Genomic DNA, 22,890 nt, shown 5'->3' with positions numbered 1-22,890 from the left:
AGAAAAGATCTCCACTCAAGCTAATCTGAGAGTCTCTCTGAAATACACTTCTGATGTGGATAGGTATATTAATATTATTAGGAAACACTGGCAGGTGTTACTGACGGACAGTGAAGTATCAGGTATAATTGATGATACTCCTAGGATCAGTTTTAGAAATGACAGATCTATTAAATGGAGACTTTGCTATCCGAAGGAGGACAGGTTACAAAGTGTTTGCACTGGCACTCAACAGTGTGGGAATTGCAATTGGTGTAGCTATATAGATAGTGGGTCATCCTTTACACACCCTGACCAAGGTAAAATTATATTTTTAAAGTTTCTGGCACCTGTGATAGCAAACATGTTGTTTACCTTGCTAGCTGTAGGACCTGTGCCAAATTTTATGTTGGTAAGAAGGATAGGCATCTTAGGGATCGGATTAGGGAGCATGTTTATAACATCAGGAAACTCAGTACAACTAATGCACTTTCTAAACATGTATCTAGTACAGATGTATCTAATGCCTTTGGTTTTAGAGTGATTGGGTTGCTGTATGAGAGTATTAGACAGGGTGATATGTATAATAGGACTGAGAATCTAGAAGCTATCTGGATTACCAGGTTGAGAAGTACAGAAGGGCATGGTCTTAATGAATGCATTCCCCTAAAACCTAGGTTGAAAATGAGGCCACTAAAAAGATGATTTTAAAGTGTTTATTTGTTTTTTAATATTTAATGTATATTAAATGATGTTTATATTTGTATTTATGTTTACTGTTTAGGTTTTATTTATGTGTGTATATTTTTATACGTATTTCTTATATACATGTTAAAAAAAATTTTAAGCAGGAAGTTGATTGTTTTGCATCATGTGATCTGTACTGTGTATATATAGGTGTGTCTCATTACTGCTTGATGTACACCTGAGGAAGCTCATTTTGTAAAAGCGCTTGTGTTTTTGCACTAGTAAAGGCCTTGTTGGAATTTTGCAGCTGTCAGTGTCTCTTTTTCTGTGGTTTTTGCATTTATGGTTTGGATAGTGTTGTCAAATTTTGTAAAGGTAACTGCTATAGCAGAATGTTGGTATACATGGCTATGTGTACCCACTGTTCATCATTTTACATAGGAAAAACCGAGAGAGCACTAAAAGATAGAATATATGAACATTATTATGACATAAGAATTAAAACAGATGCTAGTGCCCTATACAAACACTCCGTTTCCTGTCCATCTTTTAGTAGTTTTAAATTCGGCATTATTGATTTGGTTAAAAACAACAATAGGGGGGGGTGATTTAAAGAATTTATTATTAAATAGGGAACTAAGATGGCAATTGAGACTTAAGGCCAACTACCCCCCAGGTTTTAATGAGTACATTAGTATTAAGCCCACACTTGTCGAGAAAGCAGCTAAAGTTTAATACATTTGTCATAACATATTTTGTACATTTCTTGTATCCTTTAACAATATTATGTGTTATTCTATCATAGATTCTTTATAATAATGTTTTACAAATCTATCATTAATTTATTGCATGTGAGTTTTTAATATTTTTAAAGGGAGAAATATTATTTGTCCATTTTTATTCAAAATACATACACAATGTATGACTGATATACAAGAGAAAAAAAAATATATATATATATTTTTTTAGTATTGTATTATATTATATTGTATATAAAGCTTATGGTATAAAATGATATTTATATGTATTCTAGAGTAAGATTAGGTGATACTATTGTTTTAAAAAAGTTTTTTATAAAGTGAATAATTGAATAATTAATTAATTAAGGTCTTTAAGACATTATATATAGTGGATGTAGCACTGTTTTAGTTGTATCTGATGAAGTCTCATTGTAAGATGAAAGCGCTTATATTTGGTGGTTGTCATTAATAAATTTTGTGAGCAAATCATCCTACGTGCAGTTGGGAATCTATTTTTACTTTATTTAGTTGGATGCGACTGTTTTACTGTGATTTTGGCTTTGCTAAGACGACAATGTACTGCAATGGACATAGTGGATTTTTTTTTAGATTTACTGTAATTCCTAACCTGGCGCACAAGGACAGAGTCTCATCCCTGGCTCGAATTAGTTGATGCTTGGTGGTAGCAGTGAGGAGCCAGTCGTCTAAGTACGGAAACACCTGGAATCCCTGACGTCCCAGGTGAGCTGTGACCACCGCCATACATTTGGTGAACACTCTGGGGGGCTGTAGTGAGGCCAAAGGGCAGTGTTCAAAATTGAAAATGACTTGCTCCCAGCCGAAAGCGGAGATGTCTTCTGGAGCACCTGTCGATTCTGATATGTTAGTACACATCCTGAAGATCTATGGAGCACATCCAATTGTCTTTTCCGATAAATGGAAAAATTGACTGTAGAGTGATCATACGAATCTTCAGTTTATTTACAGACTTGTTTAACTTGCTAAGATCTAGAATTGATATCCAGTCTCTGGTCTTTTTTGGAACTAAAAAGTATTGTAAGTTCTGGATCCTATTTGCTCTGTGGGGACTTCTTGGATGACTCTTTTTTGAAGCAACGAGATAACCTCTAATGTTGCACTGTCTATTTGATTGGGTGGTACATCTGGTAAAGACCAATTTGTAGGGGGATTGGAAACAAAAGGAATGAGGTAACCTCTGGAAATTATATTTTGTACCCATCGATCTTGGGAAATTTGTAGCCAGGCTCCTGGGTACAGTGAGAGACGACCCCTGACAGCCTCCACAGACGGACAGTTGGGCAACCCTTCAGGGGCGACGAAAGGGTCGATCAGAGAAAGCCTCTCTATCACCCTGGAGTTGTGGACCTCCTCTGCCACGAGGGCGACGCCTTCCATTATAACCTCCCCCTCTGCCTCCAGGGGAGGATTGACCTTGTGCTTGAGAGAAACCTTTTTGGGATTTACGGAACCACATTTTCCCTCCTATCTGACCCTTGGGATAGTGTCTGAAAGGAAGGAAGAAACGGACTCTGACAGCAGATAAGGTTTTCCCTTCCTGCTCGCACCTGGTCAAAGTCTCTTTTACCTGATGTCCAAAAAGAGTTAAACCATCAAAGGGGCTGTTGGTAAAGGAAGACTTGAAGAATTCCATAAAATTGCATAGACGCATCTAGGAATGTCTCCTAAGAGAGATCCCTGCTGTGGCTGCCCTGCTCGCTCAATCAGCTGCATAGGAAATCAGCCTTATGGAGGAGTTGGTGAGAGAGGTAAGGGTGGAGAGCTGCGAAGATACCTTGTCAGCGGATCCCAAAGCTACTGAACCCTGAAGGGTATCTCCCAACTCCTTTAGGAGATCCCTTTGAAGCCTAGTAAAATGGGACAGGTAATTCGGTGATCGCAAGGTAAAGGCAGCTGAAGAAAAGGTACACTTTCCATACCTATCCATCGTCCTAGACTCTATTAGGAGGATGGATATTTGAGGATGTCTCGATAACTCCTTCTTTGTGGCTGCTGCTACCACCATAGCATCCACATGTACTCCCTTGGTTAGAAATGTTTCGTCTTCTGGAGCAGTAATAAATTTATTCGGCCTCCTCGGGACAAGCTCCACTGTGTCCGGAGAGGTCCAAGCTTTCCAAGATATGACCCCTAACAGTTGGTCATTTGGCGGTGTCACCCAGGAGGTGGAAGGTCAAGAACCAAAAGCCTCAAGGTACACCGATTCGTCCACAGTAGGGTTAAAAATCTTCCAATCACCCATCTGTCTAAGGATTTCAAGGATGTCTGCAGAACAAACATCCTCAGAGGGAGATCTTGGGGACCCTTCTGACTCATCCAAATCAGTGTCAGAAGCAACAGACTCAGGTGTGTCAATATGCCTCCTCTTACAAACTCTCTTCCAAGGGATCTCTCCAGTGGGGTAATCTGGAGTGGTCTCCAATGGGGGCTCCTTGGGGCTCTGGTTCCCTACATTTATGGGCAGGCAGGGGAGAAGAGGCTGCTACTGGCTGCTGGAGGGATGTCTGGTCCAATGGCAGGGCTTTAGCACTAGACAAAGCTATCTCTATTGCATCGAAAGCCTTACCACCCCACTCTGAAGAAGATCTCCACTCAGAGGAAACAGGAGGTAGACTCCGAGCAGGAGGGGCAGGCTCTGACACATATGTGGGAGCCAAGCTCACACGAGCTGAAGCAACGAGAGGGAGGGTCAGAACTGAAGAAAAATCGGGGTGGCTATCTCTCTTGGAATCATCCGAAGAGTGTCGGCTCCCAGACCCCTCGGCTCCAGACTAAGCCGATGAAGTTAAGAGTTATCGATTCCGAGGAAGCAGGAAGAGTTCTCGGAATCAAGGGTTCCAGCACTAAATGACCCAAAACATTAGACTCAGAGAGCAAAGCAGTCAGAGGAAGAACAGTAGACTGAAGATGGGACAGATCTGAAGCCTTTGGGTCCTGAGGAGCTAAAAGTTTTGCCAGCACCGAGTCACAGAGCAGTCTCTTCACCACCTGCTCTAGATCCTCATCAGATAGTATTCTGGAGGAATGGGTGGAGATAGGTGGAGATCTCCTCCTTTCCAAAATCGGAGATCTTAAAGTTGGTGAAACTGGTTCCAAGATTGGCGAGTGTCTTGACAGAGAAGATTGTCTCGGAACCTATGAAACAGACGGCACTGAGACCGAAGCTGCAGAATCGGAGCCAGAACTCTTCGGCTCCGTCGATTTTGATTTTTTTGTCGGTTCAGAAGCAGGAACCGATGGTGATTTCCATTTATGACTTTTAGGAACTGTCTAACCTTGTTCCAGCTGTTCCTGGAAGGAACTTATCATAAGACCCTTATTGATAAGTTCTTTCTTTCAAAGAACCTGGCGCAGAATGCATGACAGAAAGTACAGGGTTCTTGTAAAGGAGGCTCTCCAATACAGTACACACAACTGGTGTGACTGTCAGTCAATGACATTGTCTGAGAACATTTATCACACTTTTTAAAGCCAGAAGGGCGGTGTTCTTTGTGTTCTCTATCTTTGTTCTTAGACATATTGGTTTTCAAGAGAAGGAGAAAATTAACACACAGAAAAAGGCCCTCTAATTTAAATGGGCAACTACAGCCTTTAACTTAAATGAGCCATACAATCCTTAAAGAAAGGGATAGGGGAAGCGAGCACTCACGCAATCACTCTAAATAATAGGGTAAAACTATTAATAAAGATGAAGAGATAAAGTCAAAAATATCAAAACTTTTCACTTAGTCAAAAGCCAGTAAAGAAGACAACCTTGAAGCTTTTGCGGCAAACGAGATCTGGGGAATTGCCATGGTGCACCATGGGATAGGGGGTAGCCTTGAGCCAGTAAAAGCTCTCGAGCTTTAGTATTGGCCGAGTCGGAGCCCCCATCCAGCAAGAATTATGGCAAGATAGGCCTACATAACATCAATTGTTCAGATTTCCTCAATTCTTTGGTTTTGTGAAGGTACGAACATCCAACAGATTTAACATACATACTCCTCTGGTTGAGGAATTTGGAAAAAGACTGGAAGGTTAATAACTTGATTAATATTGCATTCTGACACCACCTTGGGTAGAAAGGAAGGACTGGTCCGTAAAGATAGCCTATCATCAAAAATCAAATAAGGAGGTTTAGACAGAGCCTGAACTTCAGAAACTTTTGGCAGAAGTAATAGCAACTAGGAAAACAGTTTTCCAGGTAAAAAAAAGTAATGCACTCATCATTACATTCCGTCTGTATTGCCGATCTTTTTCATCTCTTCTCACAGATGGGTTACGGATCCAACTCGGCCGTTACCAAGCTCATGGCAACCAAAGAAGCTCTTCGACACTTCCCCTTACCCACAATGCATCTCTCCCTGTATTCTCAGTTCTTGTTTGCCTTAACACCCAGTAGCAATAAATTTAGCAATAAAGAGTAAAATGTGACAGGTGATAGAAGAGGCCATTTTTGCTGAAACAATGATAAAAACACCTGTCCTGACTGTAAAAACTACTCATTCAACTAGGGGGGCAGGGGGATGGAAGGAGGGAATGTGAGGAGAGATGAAAAAAATCAACAATACAGACAGAAAGTACAGTTGTGTACACTTACCATAAATGTAGATGTTCGAGTGTATTCACTGTTGCAGTCATCGCATTTGGGTTATCTCCTTGCAGTAGCCCTCAGTCAGCCTGATTAACAAAGTCTTGGGTCCTGCATCAGTTGCTGTCCCTTCTTCCATGACATCAGGTGTATAAAACATGCAGCCAACACCATTACATCAGTTTTTCTTGCCCTGGATGTCAGATGCCCTCCTAATGGCAAGCAATTAATTCTATAAACATACAAGGTTATACCTCCAACAAAAAAGCAAATACACCAAAAAGCTTTTGAGCATAGCACAGGAGAGTAGAGGTATAGCCAAAAGAAGGAAGGGGGCTGGAGGGAGGGTAAACATGACTGAAACAGTGAATACACTCGAACATCTACATTTATGGTAAGTGTACACAACTGTACTATGTTCTTCATGTTTCACTGTTGCAGTCATCACATTTGGGTAGATTCCCAAAGCTAAGGATGGGCGGAGGAATTTAGATGGCATTAGGACCAGCTAGAAGGCCCTGCAAGACTGCAGTGGCAAAGCCAGCTCTGGAGTTAGAGAAAACTGGCAGATGGTAATGCTTGGTGAAAGTATGTACAGAAAGTACAGTTTTGTACCTACCATAAATGTAGATGTTCGAAGATCCACATTGCTGCAGTCCTTACATATGGGTAGTCCGCTGTCCTCGGTCAGCCCGAATACCAAAGTATTAGGCTGACGTCGGTCAAGGCGCTTTAGACTGACATCAGAACGTCAGGGTACAAAAGCGCATGACCGACGTCATATCCTCAGTCTTTTCTTGCCCCAGATGTCAGAAGGCCCTAACAAGAAAGGCCAAAGCCAAAAAACAACCAACCACCCCTGCACTAACCACATTTACAATATGTACAACCCAAACCACACCACCACCTCTAACTACAGAGGGGAAGGAGGGAGGGTAAATTGGACTGCAGCAATGTGGATCTTCGAACATCTACATTTATGGTAGGTACAAAACTGTACTATGTTCTTCATCTCACATTGCTGCAGTCCTTACATATGGGTAGAATCCCAAAGCAGAGGTAAGGGAGGATGGCCAAACTAAAAAGCATTAGGGGCTGCCAAAATGCCCTGTAAAATTGCAGTGGCAAATCCAGCCCTAGATTTAGAGTAAAGTGGAAGGTGGTAATGCTTAGAGAAAGTATGCACTGAACTCCAAGTAGCTGCTTCCAAAATATCTTTAGTAGCCACCCCCCTTAAAAAAGCTGTAGAAGTGGCAGTAGCCCTAGTGGAATGAGGTCTAATCCCAGCTGGAATCTCCTTACCATGATGGGAATAACAGAAAGAAATACAAAAACCAATCCACTTAGAAATAGTTTGTTTTGAAACTGGTTTGCCCTGAGAACCCAAAGCAAAAGAAACAAACAACTGCTGAGACTGCCTGAACCCTTTAGTTCTGCTCAAATAATATCGCAACTGTCTGTGTATATCCAAAGTGTGCAAAATCCTCTCCCCTTTATTTTGGGGGTTTGCATAAAAAGTAGGCAAATGAATAGTTTGGTTTAAAGCCACACTAGAAACCACTTTAGGCATAAAAGAAGGGTTAGTACGCAAAGACACCCTATCCTTGTGGAAAATTAAGAAAGGCTCAACCGCCATAAGGGCCTGTAATTCAGAAACCCTTCTGCAGAGGTAATGGCCAACAAAAAGCAGTCTTCCATGATAAATATTTCAACTCTGCAGTTGCTGCAGGCTCAAAAGGTTGTAGAGTGAGTTTCTCCAACACAAAATTGAGATCCCAAGCAGGAGTAGGAGCTCTCTGGGGTCTTATATTCTTTGCCCCGCTAAGGAATTGCTTAAACAAAGGATGAGAAAATAATGGTGGGTCACAGTCATAGTGAGCAGAAATTGCTGCAGCATGAACCTTTATAGAGGAGAAGGACAAACCTTTGTCTAATAACTCAGTAAGGTATTGAAGAGCAACACTTAAATTAGGTTTAGAAACATCAAAGTCCTTTGCTGTACTCCAAAATAAAAATCTCCTCCATTTATCTGCGTAAACTTTCCTTGTACTAGGCCTTCTGGCCTCCAAAATAACATTCAAAACTTGTTGTGGAAGCGGAGACCCTCCAGGGTTTAAAACAGAATATGCCAAGCTGTTAGATGTGGAGAGTGAAGTTTGACATTGAGTAAATGACTGTTCTCCTGAGACAGCAGGTGAGGAATCGAAGGCAACGGCCATGGAGGCTTCCGTACCAGACTCCTCAGTAATGGGTACCAGTGCTGTCGAGGCCAATCCGGAGCTATTAAAATCATGTTTGGCTTGTCCTGTCTGACCTTCAGGAGTACCGTTGGGAGGAGAGGCAGAGGTGGAAAGGCATACACGTGAAGATTGCTCCAATTGAATGAGAGAGCATCCACTTTCCAAGCTGTGGGATGAAACCTTTTTGTGCAAAACTTTGGCAGCTGGTAATTTAGTGGAGAAGCGAACAGATCTATGTCTGGAGTTCCCCATAACACTGTCAATTTCTGAAATACATGAGGATCCAATTTCCACTCGTGGGGATCCATAATTTGTCTGCTCAACACATCTGCTAAGGAGTTCTGTGCTCCTGGCAGAAACCTTGCCTGAAGATTTAGCTGTAAACTGAGAGCAGTCTCCCACAAAATCATTGCTTGTCTGCATAGAGGATATGAATGCGTCCCCCCTTGCTTGTTGATGTACCACATGACAGTTGTGTTGTCTGTTTGAATCAACACCTGCCCTGGAAGAAGTAAATCCTTGAAAGCTATCAATGCAAATTGGACTGCTAACATCTCCTTCAAGTTGATATGTAAATGTTGAAGTCTGGCAGGCCACGTGTCTTGTACCCATTTTCCATTTAGATGAGCTCCCCAAGCTTTGTCTGAGGCATCTGTCGTTAGAATCTGACTCGCCTCTGGTCGGGGCACAGAGAGTCCCTTGTTTAGGTGACATTCCTGAGCCCACCACAAAAATTCCTTTTGAATGCAAGGTATTATCTGAATGACAGTGTCCATATCTTGGCAGTGCTGAGTCCATACATTTTTGAGATACCATTGTAGCTTCCTCATATGCAGTTTGGCATTGGGAAGTACCAGAATACAAGATGCCATGAACCCCAAGGCTTGAAGGACTGTCCTTGCAGTCAGCCTGGACTGACGAGACAATTGGTGAAAGTAAAGAGAAAGATTCTTTTGTTTGTCCGGGGTCAAAAAGGCCATCTGGGATGCTGTATTCAGTCTCACACCCAGAAAGCACATGTCCTGAGAGGGTACTAGACTGGACTTTATTTCGTTCACAGAATACCCCAGGCATCTTAACACTGCCATCACATACTGTAAATGATGAAGAAGTTCGTCCTTTCCTTGAGCCAGAATCAGGCAATCGTCCAAATAAGGATAGATTTGTATTCCTCTTAGCCTGAAGAAAGCTACCACTGGAGCCAGAACCTTCGTGAACACTCTGGGCGCAGTAGATAAGCCAAAGGGCAATGCAGAGAACTGATAATGAAAAGTCCCAGCTCGAAAACGCAGATACTTCCTGCAACTGAGCCTGATAGGAACATGAAGATAAGCCTCCTTGAGATCCAGAGTCACCATCCAGTGATCTTTGCCCAGCAGAGGTAAAAGCTGATGTAACGTCAACATTTTGAACTTGGGAATGTCCAGATATGTGTTGAGGATAGATAAATCCAAAATTGGTCTCCACGTGTTCCCTTTCTTTGGTACTAGAAAAAGGCGAGAATAAAATCCTAGGCCCACTTCTGGCAGAGGGACCGGTTGTATGGCCCCTAATTGAAGTAGTAGAGAAATTTGTTTGTGAGCCTCTAGTCTTTGCTGCGGAGGAACGTCTGGCATGCCTTTGAAAGGAGGCAAGGTATGGAAATAAAACTTGTAACCTTGGTGTATGATATCCAATACCCATTTGTCTTGGGTAATCAAAATCCAATTTTCCTTGAAGAGTGCCAACCTTCCTCCCAAAGGTGCTGCCAGGCAAGAAGGATCTGGCAGCTGAAAAAGTAGGTCATTGGGCCTATTTACGAAAGGACTGGCCCCTGCCCTCACCCGAAGATTGTGCAGGTGAACTCCCTGTTCTAGGTCTGAAAGATCTCTGAGCTCTGCCCCTACCACGTCTAGATCTACCCCTAGACTGAGAATCATAAGAAGGATACGTCCACCCCTTAGCAGGCCAATTCCTACTAAACTTCGGAGGCTGGACTTGCAAAAAATCTTTAACAGCCTGCATAGACTTAGCCTTGTCTTCCATTTTCTTCAAGACTGACTCCACAGGTGAACCAAACAACACATCAGACTGCAAAGGAGCATCCAAAATCCTTGTCTTAACATGGTCAGATAAATTCTGATCCTTCAGCCAGGCGTGCCTGCGAAGAACTGAACCAGTGGCAGCCACCCTAGACGAGGCCTGCACAGCATCAAAACCACATTGTAATGAATGCTTACCCACCTGTTCAGAGACATGCACCAAATCTTGTAATTCTTTACACTCAATGCCTTCCGCCAGAGCATCCACCTTAGACTTCAATTGAGAAAGAAGAAAGTTTTGATATTTCAACATATGAAACTGGCAATTCAAAGCCCTCATAGCTAAGGTAGAAGATGTATAGACCTTCTTTCCCCATCTATCCAAAGCTCTGGCCTCTTTATCTAGAGGAACCAGATTTTTTACAACAGAGGCCTTGACACCCTTAGGTCCCTGACTAATAGTTTCTGGGTCCGCCCTAGGACTCTTATAAAGATATTTATGAGCCTCAGGCACCCTGTAATACCTATCCGGTTTAACAGGCGCAGGAGGCAGAGAATCAGGATTAAGTGAAGCCTCTGAAAACACATCTTCCACAACATCCAGAACAGGGGGTATAGCCAAGGGCCTGTGTTGGGGTAAAAGCAAAAATTCCCTAAGCCTTTTCCGAGAATCAGAGAAGTCCTGGCCTTCCCACTTAAAATGTTCCCTCATAGAATGAAGTGTCTCTGAAAAAGAAAAATCCTCTGGAGGAGAAGCAGGAGGAGTGGAATCATCTGCATCAGAATCAGAATAAGGAGAGTACTCCTGCAAGTCTTCAGCCGAAGACTCTGAAACATCCGAAGCCTGCTCAAAACTTCCCAATTCTGGCTCCACCCTAGGCCTCTTATCAGGAGGGGGCAAAGAACCTCTAATCAGAGTAATCAAATCTTCTGCCATTTTAAGCATGTGCTTCTTAGGCACAGACCCTGCTGAACTAGGAGTGACACCAACAGAAGCTAAACCTGGCCTGCCTCTGGGAGAAGCTTTGGAAACAGAAGGAGAGGGCCTAACCACCCTAGGAAGGGAGGGGAGTACAGTAACCTGAGAAGCCCCTTCAGCCTGACCTGCCTCTTGAGAGGCCATATCCTGCAAAATCAAAGTCTCCCCCTGAGACTCCAAAGCAGTCTCCGTCGGAACCACCGGTTCCACTGAAGCCTCTAAAGAACCGGCGTCCGGAATGGACGACTCATCTTGCCTGGGTTTAACTGTTTTGTCTTTGCGCTTCTTCGAAGAAGCGGGCGCCGGAGAGTCCGACGGCATATTATAATTGCACCGCTTACCGAAGACCAGCCTAGCACAATCTAACCTTCGCTTAATAGTGCGCTTATTGAACCTAGCACAAAAGCGACACCCAACAACGTCGTGCTCAGGCCCCAAACAAGGAATGCACAAAGAATGATAATCCCTATGCGGTATCTGTTTCCCACAAGAAATACAGTTATTCACTTTTTCTGACATCCGTAATACACTGAGGCAAGAAAAACAAAATATTCCCAACGGGTACTTAGCCAACTTGGATTCGGTCTGAAACTCCGAACTCGAAAAATTTCAGAACGCCGAACGGCACTTGCAACGCTGCTTCTGCATCGGACCATGCGGCAAAAAAGACTGAGGATATGACGTCGGTCATGCGCTTTTGTACCCTGACGTTCTGATGTCAGTCTAAAGCGCCTTGACCGACGTCAGCCTAATACTTTGGTATTCGGGCCGACCGAGGACAGCGGACTACCCATATGTAAGGACTGCAGCAATGTGAGATGAAGAAAATCTCCAGGTAGCAGCTTCTAGGATGTCCCTGGTATGGACGCCTCTGAGAAAGGCTGTAGAGGTAAATGCAGCCCTGGTTGAGTGGGGTCTGATCCTCTGTGGGATAGGTTTTCCATAGTGCTTGTAGCAGAAATGAATGCAATGGCCTATCCATTTGGAAACGGTTTGCTTTAAAATAGCCTTCCCCCTCTGCCCCTGCAGCAAATGCCACCAGCAGTTGGTCAGATTTCTTTTGAGATTTAGTCCTGTACAAGTAGACTCCAAGTTGTCTGTGCACGTCTAAGGAGTGCAGTATCCGTTCCCCTTTGTTCTGTGGATTAGGAAAGAAGGTTGGCAAATGAATGGATTGAATAAGGGCCACACTGGATACCACCTTGGGCATGAAGGAGGGAATGGTCCTGAGGGACACCCTGTCCGCATGAAAGATGATAAAAGGCTCCACTGCCATGAGGGCCTGTAATTCAGATACCCTTCTTGCTGAAGTGATTGCTAAAAGGAAAGTTGTTTTCCAAGAGAGGAATTTTAAATCCATAGTGGCAGCTGGCTCGAAAGGAGGAAGAGTGAGCTTTTCCAATACAAAGTTAAGGTCCCAGGCTGGAGATGGGGGTCTCCTGGGTGGTTGTAGATTTTTGGCCCCTCTGAGGAACTGCTTAAGCAGTGGATGAGAGAAGAGTTGAGGTTCTGTGTTATAATGAGCTGAAATGGCTGAGGTGTGAATTTTGATGGAGGAGAAAGACAGGCCCTTGTGAATCATCTCAGTTAAGTATTGCAAAATCTGAGGTAAATTGGGCACTGCTGTGCTCATCCCTTGAGATTGGTTCCAGGCACAGAATCTTTTCCATTTTTCAGCATAAGATTTTCTAGTACTAGGCCTCCTTGCCTCTAAAATATCCATTACCGGTTTACTGTGGGATTGTAAAAGAGAGATTAGGTAATTAGACAGGCTGCTAGGTTCAGTGTATGAAGCTGAGGGTGCAGAATATGGTTCTTCTGCTGAAACAATAGGGTAGGAGTCCGAGGCAGGTGCCATGGGGCCAACAGTGACACACTGTGCAAGAAGGGGTACCAGTGTTAGCGTGGCCAGTCTGCTACAATCAAAATCGTCCTTGGTTTGTTTTGTTTGATCTTTAGTAATACTTTGGAGAACAGAGGCAGAGGACGAAAGGCATAAACTGATCCACTTTCCAAGCTTGTTTGTGGGGAATCCTTGTGCAAAATTTGTCCAACTGATAATTCTGGGGGGAGGCAAACAGGTCTATATCTGGGCTCCCCCATTTGTCTGTCAACATGTTGAAAATCTTTGGTTCCAGTTTCCACTCGTGTGGGTCCAGGAGGTTGCAGCTTAGTTGGTCTGCCAGTGTATTTACTTTTCCTGGCAGGAACTGAGCTTGTAGATGCACTTGGTAGCTCAGGGCTGTGTTCCACAATGCCATGGCTAGTCTGCAGAGGGGTAAGAATGGGTACCACCCCTACTTATGTACCAAATAACAGTGTTGTTGTCTATCTTTACCATTAATTGTCCAGGAAGAATGTAGTCCTTGAAGGCTGTTAGAGCATTCTGTACAGCTAACTTTTCTTTTTGACTGATATGCAAGTTCATTTGACTTTGGTTCCATTTGCCCTGAATGCAATTCCCTGCCAGGGGATCCCCCAATGCATAAGGTGATGCGTCTTTTGTTAGGGTTTGGGCGGCAGTGGGTGGTGTGAATGGTAGTCCCTTATTTTGGTGGCAGGCCTCTGTTCACCAAAAACTCTAGGTGTAGGCAAGGTATTATAGGAATCATTGCTTCTAGATCCTGGGAATGCTCACACCATAGGCTTTTTAGATACCAATGTAGTTTCCTCATAGGCAATCTTGCATGTGGAATTAGAAGAATGCAGGAGGCCATGAACCCCAAGGCTTGTAGTATTTGCCTTGCAGATAGTAGGGTTTTTGTGGCCACTTGCTTAAAGTAGGTTGTCAAATAAATTTGTTTCTCTGGAGTGAGGAAAGCCATCTGGGAAGTTGTATTCAAGCTTGCTCCCAGGAATATGACTTGTTGACAGGGTACCAGGTGTGATTTCTTTTCGTTTATGGTGTACCCCAGACAAGTTAGCACCCTTTGTACAAAGGCCAGATGATTCAAAAGTATGTCTTGGCTTTCTGCCTGAATTAAACAATCGTCCAGGTATGGGTATATTTGAATATTTCTTTGCCTGCAAAATGCAATGACTGGGGTTAGGCACTTTGTGAATACCCTGGGCACAGTAGATAAGCCAAAGGGCAGTGCAGAGAACTGGTAGTGATTGTAGCCTGCTTTGAAGCATAGGCATCTTCTGCAAGATTCCCTGATTGGGATGTGCAGGTATGCTTCCTTTAAATCGAGTGTTACCATCCAGGCATCTTTTCCTAGCATAGGAAGCAACTGGTGAAGAGTCAGCATCTTGAATTTTGGAATCACCAAAAAGGTGTTTAGAGTAGACAGGTCCAGAATAGAATCCCATGAATTGTCTTTTCTGGGTACCAGGAAAAGTCTTGCGTAGAAACCTTGTCCTTTTCCCTCTTCTGGTACAGTCTGAATAGCCTTTATGTTTAAAAGAGAGAACATTTGCTTTTGAGCCTCTGCCCACTGATTTGGGGGTAGATCTGGCCAATCTTTTGGCATTGGTAATGTGTGGAAGTGAAATCTGTATCCTTGGGACACTACATTTAAAACCCATTTGTCCTCGGTAACGAGTTCCCAGTTTTTGGCCTGCAGACCAATCTTTCCCCCTAAAAGAGCATTCAGTTGAGAAGTGCTTGAAAGTTTTAAAATCAAGTCATTGAGACAGTTTTCCATAGGGGGAGTCTTAGTACTTCCAGATTTGGAAGCGGAAGCCCCCACTGCTTAGTCTTGTGTGTACCCTGGGACTGAAACCTGGGGTTTCTGCTGTGTCTGGGTTTGGATTGAGAAGGCCTGGAAGGAGCTGGAAAGGACAAATTCTTAGAGGGCCAATGCCTACTAAATCTTGGAGGCTGAACTTGTAAGAAATCTTTCACAGTCAGCATAGATTTAGCTTCATCTTCCATCTTTTTAATAACTTCCTCAGCTTTGTTGCCAAACAGGTGGTCCTGATTTAAGGGCGCATCCAACAGTTTAGCTTTAAAGTACAGTTTTGTACCTACCATAAATGTAGATGTTTGAGTGTATACACTGCTGCAGTCATTACACTTGGGTTATCCTGCTGTCAGGCAGTTCCGGAGTCGGCCTGAGTTCCAAAGTATTGGTCCAGCGTCGGTTGCTGTCGCCTCCTCCCCAACGTCAGTGCGACAGGGATATACAAGATGCAGCTGACGCCATTTTCTTCAGTTTTTCTTGCCCCAGATGTCAGGTGTCCCCAAACAGGTAGGCAATTCAAATTGCTAATAAAACATACATAAGAAAAGCAAACAACAACTTTCAGCTACCAGCAAATACTCCCCATAGGTAGTAAAGGGTAGAAGACATAGGTACGTACCAGCAAGTAAGAGGGGAAGGAGGGAGGGTAACCTGGACTGCAGCAGTGTATGCACTCGAACATCTACATTTATGGTAGGTACAAAACTGTACTATGTTCATCGTGTTACACTGCTGCAGTCATTACACTTGGGTAGAATCCCAAAACTGAGGTAGGGTGGCTGGTTCTATAAGGCATTAGGGGTGGCTATAAGGCCCTGCAGCACTACAGTGGTGAGGCCAGCTCTGGATTTAGAGTATAGAGGCAGATGGTAATGCTATGTACAGAACTCCAAGATGCTGCTTCCAAAATATCCTTGGTAGGTACTCCTCAGAGGTAGGCAGTTGAAGTGGCTGTTGCCCTGGTGGAGTGAGATCTAATGCTGCTAGGTACAGGTTTCCCATGGTGTGTATAGCAGAAATGTATACAATGTCCTATCCATTCTGAAATAGTCTGTTTTGAAATGGCTTTTCCCTGTGCTCCTGCAGTATATGCTACCAATAATTGCTCAGATTTCCTGAAAGCTTTGGTTTTGTCCAAGTAGAAGCGTAACTGCCTGTGAATTTCCAAGGAATGCAGTAGTCTCTCCCCTTTATTCTGTGGTTTTGGATAAAAAGTTGGCAAATTAATAGTTTGGTTTAGAGCCACACTGGACACCACCTTTGGAATAAACGTAGGGTTAGTTCTTAAAGTCACCCTATCCTGGTGGAAAATGAGAAAAGGTTAAACTGCCAGGAGAAGAGCAGTTTTCCAAGAGATGTATTTTAATTGTGCTGTGTTAGCTGGCTCAAAAGGAGGTAAAGTTAATTTTTCCATAACAAAGTTGAGGTCCCAAGTTGGAGTAGGTGCCCTATGGGGCGGTCTTATGTTTTTAGCCCCTCTGAGGTACTGTCTTAGCAAAGGATTAGAGAAAATTGGTGGATCCGTGTTGTAATGAGCAGAGATGGCAGAGGCGTGGATCTTGATGGATGAGGAGAGACCTTTGTCCAGCATCTCAGTTAAATATTGTAGTATATGAGGAATGTTTGGGACATGAGGGTCAAGGCTGTGAGCTTGGTTCCAGGCACAGAATCTCTTCCATTTATCCGAATAGGCTTTCCTGGTACTAGGCCTTCTGGCCTCCAGAATGACATCCATAACAACTTTGGAGAGCGGCATTGCTTGCTTGACTAAGGAATCTTCCATGCAGCTAGGTTTAAGGTCTTTAGCTGGCTGTGTAGTATCTGACTGTTGTGCTGAGTCAGCAGATGTGGGATTTGAGGCAAAATCCAGGGTGGTGCTTGTGCTAAGTTCTTTAAGATTGGGTACCAGTGCTGGCGTGGCCAGTCTGGTGCAATCAGGATCATCTTTGCTTTTCTTGCCTGGCTTTTATGAGTACCTTTGGCAGGAGAGGTAGTGGTGGGAAAGCGTATACTTGTAGGTTTTTCCAGCTGAATGAGAGGGCATCCACTTTCCATGCTTGTGGATGGTAACTCCTTGTGCAGAATTTCTGTAGCTGGCAGTTCATTGGGGATGCAAACAGATCTATGTCCGGGCTCCACCATTTCTGTGTTATCATTCTGAATATTTGTGGATTCAATTCCCATTCATGGGGATCCATGATGTTTCTGCTTAAGTCGTCTGCCAGTGTGTTTTCCTCTCCTGGCAGGAATTGTGCTTGCAGATGAACTTGATAGTTTAGAGCTGTGTTCCACAAGGTCATGGCTTGCCTGCAGAGGGGGTAGGAGTGAGTGCCCCCTTGCTTATGTACCACATAACTGTAGTGTTGTCTGTCTTTAGTAGTAGTTGTCCTGGATGCAGCAGGTCCTTGAAAGCTATAAGGGCATTTTGTACAGCTAGCATCTCTTTTTGATTGATGTGAAGATGCCTTTGTTCTGTGGGCCACTTGTCCTGAATACAGTTGCTTGCCATGTGTGCTCCCCAGGCGTATTCCGATGCATCTGTTGTCAGTGTTTGCCTGGATGTGGGTTGAGTAAAAGGCTGTCCCTTGTTGAGGTGACAAGCTTGAGCCCACCATTGAAACTCCTGCTGAAGGCAAGGAATTAGTGGTATAACTGTTTCCAAACTTTGACAGTGTTAAGACCATGCATTCTTTAGGTACCATTGTAGTTTCCTCATATGTCGTCTGGAATTAGCAGCATGCAAGATGCCATGTAACCCAAGGCCTGCAGAATTTTTCTTGCAGGGAGTTGGGTCTTTGTTGCCATCAATTGAAAGTATTGAGTCAGTTGTCCTTGCTTGTCTGGCGTGAGATAAGCCATCTGGGCCGTTGTGTTCAAGCTGGAACCCAGGAATATTATCTCTTGTGAGGGCACTAGTTTTGATTTCTTTTCATTTACTGTGTACCCCAGGCAACTTAACTTTTTTTTACAAATGCCAGGTGCTTTAGAAGAATGCCCTTGTGCTCTGCTTGAATCAGGCAGTCGTCTAGGTACGGATAAATTTGAATTCCTTTCTGTCTGCAAAATGCAATTACTGGTGTCAGGCACTTTGTGAAGACCCTGGGTGCAGTAGATAAGCCAAAGGGCAGTGCAGAGAATCGATAGTGCATTGAACCAGCTATAAATCTGTGGTATCTTCTGCAGTTTTGTCTGATAGGGACATGCAGTTATGCCTCCTTGAGGTCCAATGTGACGAGCCAAGCTTTTTTGCCCAGCATGGGAAGAAGCTGCTGTAGTGTGAACATTTTGAATTTCGGAACATCCAGGTAAGTGTTTAGAGAAAGATCCAGAATGGGCCTCCAGGCTTTGTCCTTTCGGGGAACCGGAAAAAGTCTCGAGTAAAATCCTTGTCCTTGCTCCTGTGGTGGTACCTTTTGAATAGCTCTCATATCCATGAGTGCTGTACTTTGTTTTTGAGCCTCTGCCCATTGATTTGGTGGCAGATTTGGCATTCCTTTTAACCTTGGCAGAGTGTGAAAGTAGAACCTGTAACCTTGAGATACAATGTTGAGAACCCATTTGTCTTTGGTGATCATATGCCAATTGTGATAGAAACGTGCCAGTTTTCCTCCCAAGGGGGCTGCCAAGAGAGAGTTGTTGGGCAGCTGTAGTGGGAAGTCATTGGAGCTGCTTTTTATATGGTTGGGGCCTGTCTTCCTCTTCTTTCTGGCCTGATGCAACCCATTGTCGAGGCCTGTAAGGGCCTTGTGGTTGACCTCTACCTCTTGGACGTCTGTATCTGCCCCTTTGAGGTCTGTCTGTAACTGGAAAGGACCAATTCTTAGTTGGCCAATTTCTGCTAAATCTAGGAGGCTGAACCTGTAAGAAATCCTTCACCATTTGCATAGATTTTGCCTTATCCTCCATTTTCTTTAATACCTCTTCTGCCTTTACTCCAAATAACACATCCTGCTGCAAAGGTGCATCCAATAAATTTGCTTTAACATGATCTGGTAACGTATGTTCTTTTAACCAAGCATGTCTTCTAATGACAGAGCCTGTAACTGCTGCTCTACAGGAGGCCTCTAAAGAATCAAAACCACATTGCAAAGTATGTTTTCCCAACTGTTCAGCTGCATGCAATAAATCCTGCATTTCTTTAAAAGTAGGAGGATCTGAATCTGGAAGCATTTTTTGTTTCAACTGAGACAGTAAAAACTATTTTAGCATGTGAAACTGGCAATTTAAGGCTCTCATTGCTAAAGTTGCAGACATATACTTTCTTTCCCCATCTGTCTAATGCTCTGGAATCACTGTCAGAAGGAACTGGATTCTTGGCTGATGAGGTCTTAACCCCTTTGGGTCCCTGAGAAATAGTTTCAGGGTCAGCAACAGGGCTTTTGTACAGAAATTTGTGTGAGTCAGGGACTCTGTAGTATCTGTCAGGTTTAACTGGGGCTGGAGGTAAGGAATCAGGACTTAAGCTGGATTCAGTATACACATCATCCACAATATCTAACACAGGCGGAATAGCACGGGGACCATGTTGAGGTAATAAAAGGAAGTCTCTGAGCCTTTTCTTGGATTCTGAGTAATCCTGGCCTTCCCAATGGAAATGCTCCCTCATGGTATGCAAGGTTTCCCCAAAGGAGTAGCCCTCAGGTGAAGAGGCTGATGGAATTGACTCCTCAGCATCAGAATCCTCATAAGGGGGTAAAGAATATCCTAGGTCTGAGGATGAATCTGAAGAGATGGACACCTGGTCGGATGAGTCATAGTCTGCATCCTGTCTAGGCCTTTTATCAGGAGGGGGATGGGACCCCCTGATCAGAGTGATTAGGTCTTCGGCCATTTTGAGCATTTGTTTCTTAGGCATGGAGGCCTGTGCTGGAGAATGCTGTATTTGTTTCTTTGATTTTAAAGCTGGTTTAGACTTAACTAGACTAACTTGTGCGTCCGAAGGCCCAGCCATCTCCACGTGGGTGTCAGAGGCGGCCTGTGGTTCTACAGAAGCGATCGTCAGGGGCTGCGAAGGCGCCTCGCTGAAAACTGGAAAACCGGCGACTGGCCTAGAAGAAGCTTCGTCATCAGTTTTGGGCCTCAGATGCCTATCCTTGTCTTTGCGCTTTTTATGTATTCCGGTTGTCGGAAGTTCTGATGGCATGGTGTAATTGAATTTTCTACCAAAATAATGTCGGGCAAAATCAAACTGACGTTTAATAGTGCGCTTGTTAAACCTAGCACAAAATTGATAACTAGTGACGTCGTGGTCTGGGCCTAGGCATGGGATACAATAAGAATGGAAATCCTTATGAGGTATTTGCTTCCCACAAGAAATACAGTTATTAACTTTTACTGACATCGGTCTGAGGCAAGAAAAAGTTTCCCCAACGGGGTACTTAGCTTTGCAGAAGACTTCGGTTCTGGTTTCGGAATGAAAATCTCAGGAGACGGCCGACCAGCACTTGCGAACTGCTTTTGCTTTGGGCACCGCGCGGCAAGACAGACTGAAGAAAATGGCATCGGCTGCATCTTATATACCCCTGTCGCACTGACGTCAGGGAGGAGGAGACAGCAACCGACGCCGGACCAAGACTTTGGAACTCAGGCCGACTGGGGAACCGCCTGACAGCAGGATAACCCAAGTGTAATGACTGCAGCAGTGTAACAAGATGAACATCATGATCAGGCAAAGATTGCTCCTTAAGCCAAGCATGCCTTCTGAGTACAGACCCAGTGGCAGCAGGCCTGCAAGAGGCCTCTAAAGAATCAAACCCACATTGCAAAGTATGTTTTCCAACCTGTTCAGCAGAATGCATTAAATCCTGTAATTCCTTATTTTTCAGCACAGTCAGGAATCAACATCATTTTCCGTTTAAGCAATCCAATAATATGTTGTTGATACTTTAACATATGAAACTGACAGTTTAAGGCCCTAATGGCCAAGGTTGCAGAAGTGTAAACCGTCTTACCCCATCTATCCAGCGCCCTGGAGTCTCTATCAGAAGAGGTTGGGTTTTGGGCAGCAGAAGCCTTAATGCCCTTGGGTCCCTGTGAAATAGTCTCGGGATCCGCAATAGGATGTTTAAAAAGGAACTTGTGAGAATCAGGAACCCTGTAATATCACAAAGAACAAAGGAGAAGTGCAAAAACAAGTAAATTCCAAAAACCAAGGTAGAAACAGCAAAAGGAGACCTCCAAAGAAATAGCGTATCCAAGTTTATTTATCCGCTTTCGTCAACAAGACTTCATCAGAATACAAAAGACAAAACATGGCAAGTTTAAATAGTTAAAAATAAATTAAAAACCAATCACATGTTCAATTAAAAAGTTACATTGGCAATTAATGTTTAAAGGAACCCTTGAAGTGTTCATACCAAATGAAAGGAAACACTGCCCTTGTCCTTATTAATCCTAAGTTTCCGATACTTCAAGTAACATTTTATATTAATAGTATCGTTAATACCAGGTGGACAATCAGATTTCAATCTGATCTGCCAGTTGGTTCAAGGGTTCCTTTAAACATTAATTGCCAATGTAACTTTTTAATTGAACATGTGATTGGTTTTTAATTTATTTTTAACTATTTAAACTTGCCATGTTTTGTCTTTTGTATTCTGATGAAGTCTTGTTGACGAAAGCGGATAAATAAACTTGGATACGCTATTTCTTTGGAGGTCTCCTTTTGCTGTTTCTACCTTGGTTTTTGGAACCCTGTAATATCTGTCGGGTTTTCTGGGAGCAGGAGGCAAAGAATCAGGGGCCAAACTAAATTCCAAAAAGGCATCATCAACATGTTTAGTACAGGAGGTATAGCTAAAGGCCTATGCTGAGGCAAGAGTAAGAAATCCCTAAGCCCCTTTTTCAATCAGAAAAATCCTGGCTTTCCCAGTGGAAATGCTCCCTTAGAGTGTGCAAGGTTTCACCAAAAGAAAAATCCTCTGGAGGGGAAGCAGACGGAATAGAGTCCTCTGCATCAGAATCCTCATAAGTAGATAAGGGTAAATCCAGATCATCAGAAGAATCAGAAAAATCAGAATCCTGGTCAGAAGATTTATAAACAATTTCAGTCTTAGGTCTCTTACAAGAGGGTGGTTGGCTTCCCATGATTAAAGTTATAAGATCTTCAGCCATTCTTATAATTTGTTTAGGCATAGACGCCTGAGCATGCGGCCTGGGCGTCAGTTTTCTAGGCATGGTTCGAGGTTTAGGCCTTAAAGAAGAAGGAGGCGTCGGTTTAATATGCAAGTCCATAGGCCTGAAACCACCCTCAGAAGCCGGTGCCTGCACAGCAGCTCCAGACCCATTCCAGGTAGAGACATCCACAGGTTCCACAGTTGAAGCATCTCGCAGCATACTGGACACCGAATGAGTCTCAGTAGAGGCCTGCCAATTAGAAGTAGCGGGTATCAGGGGCTGCGAAATCGCCTCACTGAGTACCCGCAAACTGGCGACTGGTTTAGGAGAAGCGTCGGCAGCTTTGTACCTAGGTGGCCTGTCTCTGTCTTTATCTTAGCGTTTTTTCGGAATTCTGGTAGTTGGATGGCTTACCGACGACATTTCTGGGTAACTGAACAAAGAACCAAAATACTTAGAGGTGAAAATATACCGACGACGGACAGTGTGTTGATTAAATAAGGCACAAAACTGACAGCAAGGTACGTCGTGGTCAGGGCCTAGGCTAGGAATACAGTACAAATGAAAATCTTTGTGAGGTATTTGCTTTCCACAAGAAATGCAATTATTAACTTTTACTGACATCGGTAAGGAGCAAGAAAAAGTTTCCCCAATGGGGTACTTAGCTTTAGTTGAAGACTTTGGTTCTGAAACTCAAAAATGACAATTTCAGGAGTCGGCCGACCGGCACTTGCGAACTGCTTCTGCTTTGGGCACCGCACGGCAATAAAGACTGATGTAATGGCGTCAGCTGCATGTTTTATACCCCTGACGACCTGATGTCATGGACGAAG

Source organism: Protopterus annectens, chromosome 4.part0 (assembly GCF_019279795.1).
Source record: "Protopterus annectens isolate FY-2018-M chromosome 4.part0, PAN1.0, whole genome shotgun sequence".
NCBI classification, from domain to species: domain Eukaryota; kingdom Metazoa; phylum Chordata; order Ceratodontiformes; family Protopteridae; genus Protopterus; species Protopterus annectens.
Note: the sequence above shows the minus strand (reverse complement) of the source record.